We start from the raw sequence: 6,937 nt of genomic DNA on the forward strand, positions 1-6,937 counted from the left end.
ATCTTTAGTGTTTGGAATGTGAAATTGTTTTTTTTACCTTTACAGCTTCAGTTAGTCACTACTGAAAATTGATGCCCAAGACAAAAGAGGCAAATTCTTTTGAATGGAATCTTTTGCTATATTATTCTAGAACACTTTGTCCATCCAGGGAATTTCCCATATGCTCTTTGTTCTCACTAAGTACACATCTCACTCAGGGAGAGTGCCACTACAAACCAACAGACTACTGTTGTCCTTAGGTTGGCTTTAGATTTCAATTTGACTTCCTTGGGGACACCACATTAGAGGAGTTAAGAATATTTGGAGTATTTCCAAAAATGCAGTCAACAAATTCCAATGGAAAAAAAGTGTTCGCAAATTAAACTGAATCAGAACTTCATTAAATCAATTACTTTTAAAACTCCAGGTAGTGTTTTGTAAATAACTACCAGAGAGTCACTCAAAGAGAAAAGAAGCAGCAAAAATATATCACGGATATCTCTACCTCTGCATGAGCAACAAGGACAGCTTGCTTAAATGCTCCTTCACTAAGCCTGTGGACCATTGTTTTCAGTGTTAGTTTATAAGCACAGCATTAATAATGTTCCTTGAGTTTTTGTTGATCACAGGTTTGCCAAATCCAAGATTTAAAATACAATTTGGTACATATCAATGCTTTAGTTTTGTTCTTAATTGTGGTCCAAAGACCAGACTGAGTCGCTCAAACTGCCTACTTCACAGCATGCAGCTTTCCAATATTTATTTAGTGCAAAGCTGTAGACCATACAAAGTAATCCCACTGCAATATCAGCTCACAAACAATTTTATAAAGCATCTTTAATGCAGAGTGTTACTGTACCCAGAGGTGTAGGAGAGCAGTATTAATGCAGGCATGATAGTTCTGAGTGTTTGTATGAGTCCTCAAGGAATAATAAACAGCTTGAAATAACAACCGACAAATTCTCCAGATGCTTTTTATCCATGTGTTGGCAACTGTGTTGATTCCAGATCAATGCAGGGTATTAAGACATTTATATGATTGAGCTAAAAAGCTGCCAGGTTGTACAAGCATCAAACTTGTATAAAACAGGAGACCTGAGTAAAGCCAATTGTATCCTATTCAGCAAATTCAGGAATAGAACTTGGTGGTAACATCAAAATCTTTCCAGTGACAGTATTTATTTTAATTTAGTATGTGTACTGGCAAAGCTCAAACATTTGTAAGCCTCTCAATTACTGGAATCCCAGTATTTGAATATTTTTCTGGTATAAAATGAGAGTCCTGGAAGTAAGGTGCAACTCATTCCTTAGACAACAGAATCACAAAGCCTTTATTTCACATGCAATCCCAACAGACTGCAGAGCATATCTGTCATAACAATTATTGGTTTTGACTCGTTCCTGGATCAGCAAAACTGTATGTTTCTTACTGATGCCAAACTCTGGCATCATGGAGCTTTGGTGTGAAGCACTGAGTATACACAGTAGTTCTGTGACAATCAGTTGTTGTCTTGGCTTGTATCATGGAATGAAACCTAGACAAAGAAGCTGATCTGAAAATGAAGTTTTTTGGAAGCAATCTTAATTGGTTGCATGGACACTTGGATCACACTGTATTTTTTTTTACTGCATGTGTCAAAATCATTGCATAAATTAAGTTGCATTAAATTAAGTTTCATTTGATTTTCTTGAAATTCTTCAATAATGTAAAATCACAATAGCACAGCAGACTCAGCTAAGATATTGACACAGACTGCTGTAAGGGGAATTCCTATAAAGTTCAACATCTATGGACTTCTACTTTAAATTAAAAAAAAAAATAATCAAAGCTCAAACTTATAAAATCTTATCAGAATCCTCAAATCCTGACTATGCCATTATCCCTCTTCCTTTGTGGCATGTTTTTGCTTTCCCTGTATTGGGTCTGTATGTAGCAATCCAGCGATACGTGGTCTAAATTAAGAAACTATGTATTGAAACCTAACGTATAAAACTATCTATGTAAGAATGTGCTTTGAAATCCAAGCAAACATCTGTCAGGCTGGAATTTCTCTATATGAGTATTTTTGAAAACACAGAATGTTTTCAAGGCTCCATTGCTTAATGTGATTTTAGCCCCACCTGGGGATATACCATGGCAGTGGCATCGAGAAAACACTAAGAAAGTGTTCTGGTCCCATCTGTACGGTTGCCCAGCATGTCTTACACACTTGTAGTAGCCTCTCTTGAAAGTTCACCCAGAAGAGCTGCAAACCTGCTGGGTCTCAAAGATTTTCACAGGATTTTGGAAAGTCTTCATATATAAGCCGCATTTTCCTGAAATTGTCTGCACCTATGGTGCTTAGAAGCTTTTCATCTTGGCCAGATATTCTTCTGGAAAATGGTAATAGGTATCTCTTGGGAAAACACTGCGAAAAGATATTTTTTTCTTAATTATTTGTTCTTGCATAAGTAGATATAGAACCTTACTTTATTATGAAGTCATCAGGTGTATTTCAGAATATGAGAGCAGTTTCTGGGTACTCATGAAAGTGCTCTCAGGTGTTTGAATTACATGTTTTACTTCAAATAATGTTTTGTGTGGGAGTATGTTGTTTATTTGCTGTCATCTGTTATTCTTCTGTTTAAAAACTTTTCCAGAAAGTTAGGAAACTTAAAAGTATTTCCTTGATTTTGTTGATCTAATTTTGTTTCTAGTTGCTTTTCCAATTGAAATCTGAAAGAGGTAATATTCATCAAAGAGACATAGAAAGAGAGAAAAAAATTTGAAGATTTTTCTGGCTTTTGTGCTCCAATCCAGATCAGTGGAAAATATTTTTCAAGTTGGATATTAGGTTTTTCATAACTTCCAGTCTTTCTGTTGAGTTATAGGAAACAACTTCTTCAGAACTGCTTTACAGAGTTTTAGCTAGGTAGTGCATAAAGAAAGCTTTCTGAATATTACCTTTGTAGTGATTTCTGCGGCCTTACTTCTGCAGTGTTACTTCTGTGGCAGATTTACTTGCACGCGTAATCTTGTTGGCTTAAATTTAATGCTGTGGGTAATACAAGTATTTGAGCAAACTAAAGATTTCCATCCCCCTTTTTTTTTTTTGAAAAAGATGTTAAACACAAACTGTTCCTTAAATATTTTTTCAGTGGCTCTTGCACCATTCAAGTTACACAGCTGTAAAATTCATTAGGACTCAATGATAAGGCCCATTAGGCAGATGCTGGCATTTTGGTTACCTTACCAAGTTGTGAAACATTCATTTACTATCTATGGTATTGTTAAAATCCGAATGGATCAGTGAAACCAAATACAGGATAAAAGATGGTTCAGATCTATGGATCTTTGCCAAAAAACTGCTTTGATTTATCTGCCTTAAGATCTTCCTGTGCTGCGTTTGTGGCTGAAACACAATGAGAGAGCTGTACTTTGGAGGTGATAATGAAGTCAGAGCACCTTTGACAGATTGCCACTGCATGCTGGCTTATGGTGGGCTTTATCCTTTTCATCTCTTGAATTTTTTCAACACGTGGATGGTGTATTTATCTACCTGTGCACCTTTATGTATGCTCTGGCTTTACTTTCTTAGTTAATTAGCCATGGTTTCTGTGGCAGAGTGCTAGCAACAGCAGAATCTGTGACAGGGATTCAAGCTTGCAGAGCACTCTACACAGCTACCAGAGTAATTTGTCCTGTTTCAAGCAGTCAGAGACAGTATCTCCACCCAGGATGGCATTTACCAGCATTCAGGAGCTTCTTTATTTAGTGGATCATTAAAGCATACTGCAGCTGATCATTTTGAAGACTGAATCTACTGTTGTAAGGGTGCTTCCATGTGTGAAGCTGGGAAACTAGGTGAGCTTTTGGGTTTAATTACTTCCTATTTGAAGCTGGGATTTTCTCTTGCCTCAGTGAGGATATGTGCTTGTAAATGTTCTAATATTTTCTTGATGTGCTAATTATTGCAGTTCAGGCCCTGTAGAATAAGACATAATGTGCATATCTCATTTTGGTGTGCCTTTATCAACTTCAATAGGGCAAAACAAATCTCAAATCTGTTGTTTCTTGAGTTCTGGCAGTACTTATAGTTCTGCCTTTAATTATTCTTCTTGTGTGTCTGTAAGTTACAGACTTCTTTATGCACCTGAAGAGGATCTCCCAGAATCTGGTTCCATCTGCAAGTTCAGGCTGAGCATCAGTGGCATATATAATGAGGTAAAAATTGAAGTGCTAGATTGACTTCTACCATGTGCCTTTAACCTAGTGAAATTCACTGATCTTATATCTTGCTCCTATTTAGGAACTACTGTCTCAATGTTATGATGCCACAACTCACTTAGATAGTTTATACTTTATACAGTGATTGTTTTGATTTTCTGTACTGCTTATGTCTTGATGAGTCTTCCTATCACAAAATAAGAGATCAGAAGTAACAGCTTTGAAGTATTTGAATCTAGGCACATTGCTGATGATGAGTGAAGGTCCCTGAGAAGTGCATGACAGCTCTGTTTCCTGTTCTGCAGGTGAAAACCACTGCTGAGCTTGACGTTGGGAATTTTATGCTGATTGCCTATGACATGTAGGCTCTTAGGGTAAAGAGAGGACCTCCATCAGTCTAGCAGCTTTCATACACATGTGTAAACTTGAAAGATTCTTAATGCCTAAAAGAGAAGAAAACACCACTGAAGTGTGAGGAAATCACAATAATCCGGTACCTTACTTCTCATGTAGCCTGGCTGACATCTGTTGAGCTACTCCCCAAGTAGTTCTCGACTTAAGTGTGGTGCATGTGATCTGATTCCAATTAAGGGCTGCTTTTCCAGCCTAAGGCAGGAAGTGAGCTTACCTCTTGGTATTCCCAGGAGCGTACTGACCATATTTTACTTGTACCCCTGCCACTCTGTCACAGTGAGATGAAAAGCGTTGTTTGTTCTTTACTCCCCTCCTCAGTGGCCAGGATAATGAATCTCCTGCAGACTGTCAATGTCTGCGTCCTCTCCACTCCTGCGAGACACTAAGAAAGATAAATGGCACTGTGTAATGACTGTGTAAGAATTCCAGTCATGATTTGTCTAGGTGGGCAGAGCAGCTCCTGGTGTTACCACCATCCTCCTGCAGATCCTATTTCAGCTGGACTTTGAACTTAGCTTCTGATGTCTAAACTGGAGCTCTACTCCCACAAATCTCAGATTAAGTGAAGTCTTTTATAATGTCTTTTCTTGCATGGTCATTTCTCATTACTGCCTATGTTAGAAGATAATGGATGCTGTAAATTCTCCTTTAAGAGCACCTGTGTTAGTGAGAAGCTGTGTCCCAGAAAATGAAATTCTTCCACTCTGTTAAATGTTCAAATTTCAGGCTGCAGAAACCTTCCAAGTAAAAGCTACTCAGTGCATGGTTCCTGTGTGAGCAAAGTGCTGTGTACTCAGAAGTCATGTTGTGTGGTTGCCTCTTCCTTAGGTAAACACGTAAAATAGATGTGCTAAATCTACTTTCTGGATATTCAAATCCTTTGTTATGCAACAGCTGCGAATCGTTCATGTGAATGGAAGTAGCTACTAGTTTAAGCTCACACCTTGGTTAGCAAATGTATAATTCTCAGAAAGGTAGAAATTCCAACAGCCTCTTCAAAATTTCTTGTTGATTTGAGCACTGTAAAGTTTTCTGAGGAAGACTAAAATATAAGTCATTAATTATTCTTTCACATAATTATGATACATTTAAATTCTTCATTTCTATTTTACCTACAGACAAAAAGGGGTGTTATATGTTAGTAAGTGCTCTTCTGCTTGCTCGTATCACTTCCATTTCTCTGCTTGGTCAGCACCATAGCTTGTGTTTAAGTTTGGCCTTTAGTTAAGAGGGATGTAAATAGTAATCTACTATTTGTTTTTTTCTATTGCTATGGAGTTTTTATTGGAGTAGAGAAATAGCTTGATTTTTATTCTATTTGCATGTAACTTTAATTATAAAAATATTGTTTGGTCTTCCTATTGGCATGGGAACATGTTGCAACATCAGCACAAAAGAAACTTTTCTCAGTAAGTTTCAAAAACTAGAGGAGGCATTGTAAGGAGTTGTACTTCTTTCAACACGGGGGTAACAGAAAGCAGACTAATGTTCACACTGACAAGAATCTCCTGTGCAAAGTTATAGCTTGAACAGTGATTTAATTATCATTGAAATTAAGAAATTAAGTATTTCTTATCACAATTATGATGGAGCATTTGTATGTACGTATGTACATCTACACTCTGGGAAGTTACACTCAGCAAATCCACCTAGTTTGACAAAGAGAAGAATATATCTGGCTTTTATTCTATGGTGGATTGTACAAAATCAATGTTAAGAATCACATAAATACTTCTGCACTACTTTGCAGCAGTCTGTTGTCACTCCAGATTGAAAAGGCAGTGGGCAGTACTGGACCTCCTCTGGTTGAATGCCAGATCCATCCTCTGATCAGAAGGTAGGTCGTACCTGAGAATACTGCTGCTCTGTCTGTCCCGATGAAGCTGAGTTTCTTTACAGTTCATATCAGGGCTTCAATTAATACCAAAAGGACCACAAGTTTTTATTTCTTTTTTGTTTAATCTTCTGATGAAATCATAGTATGGCCAGTTGAAAATAATTGTTGTTTTTTTTAGCACTGGATTAGGATTTAGTAAGGTGGAGCTGAAATAACTCTCTAGGGAGTTTATTCTCTTTAAATGCTTTGAGAACTAATTCTTCACCCTGAGCAGTGGTAAGATACCTCCTCTAGTCTTTCATCCCTTTAGTGAGTTTATGAGAATTTTTGGTCTTTGCTCTGTTGTTCCACACCCTTAAATAATGGGAAACCTTTCCTACTCAGGTCTCAATCAGCCTGCACACTAATTAAGCTAATTGGCAGAACTGTGATGCATCCCTAATTACAGCTGCAGACTTCTTTTTTTTTTTTTAAGAACAACCTTGCTGCAATTTTTCTTC

General features: G+C 37.3%; 1 protein-coding gene and 1 long non-coding RNA gene across 2 annotated transcripts in view; both read left to right on the plus strand.

Annotated features, from left to right (window-relative positions):
- Positions 1-6,937, plus strand: part of LOC100549382 (transmembrane protein 132D) — a 193,655-nt gene that overhangs the window by 22,899 nt on the left and 163,819 nt on the right.
- Positions 4,098-6,937, plus strand: part of LOC116217263 — a 5,225-nt gene continuing 2,385 nt past the window's right edge. Inside the window, exons 1-2 of the long non-coding RNA XR_004161574.1 lie at positions 4,098-4,183; positions 6,351-6,437. This is a non-coding gene — a long non-coding RNA (uncharacterized LOC116217263). The remainder of the gene's footprint in view (positions 4,184-6,350; positions 6,438-6,937) is intronic.

This window comes from Meleagris gallopavo, chromosome 17 (genome assembly GCF_000146605.3).
Source record: "Meleagris gallopavo isolate NT-WF06-2002-E0010 breed Aviagen turkey brand Nicholas breeding stock chromosome 17, Turkey_5.1, whole genome shotgun sequence".
Classification (NCBI taxonomy): Eukaryota; Metazoa; Chordata; class Aves; order Galliformes; family Phasianidae; genus Meleagris; species Meleagris gallopavo.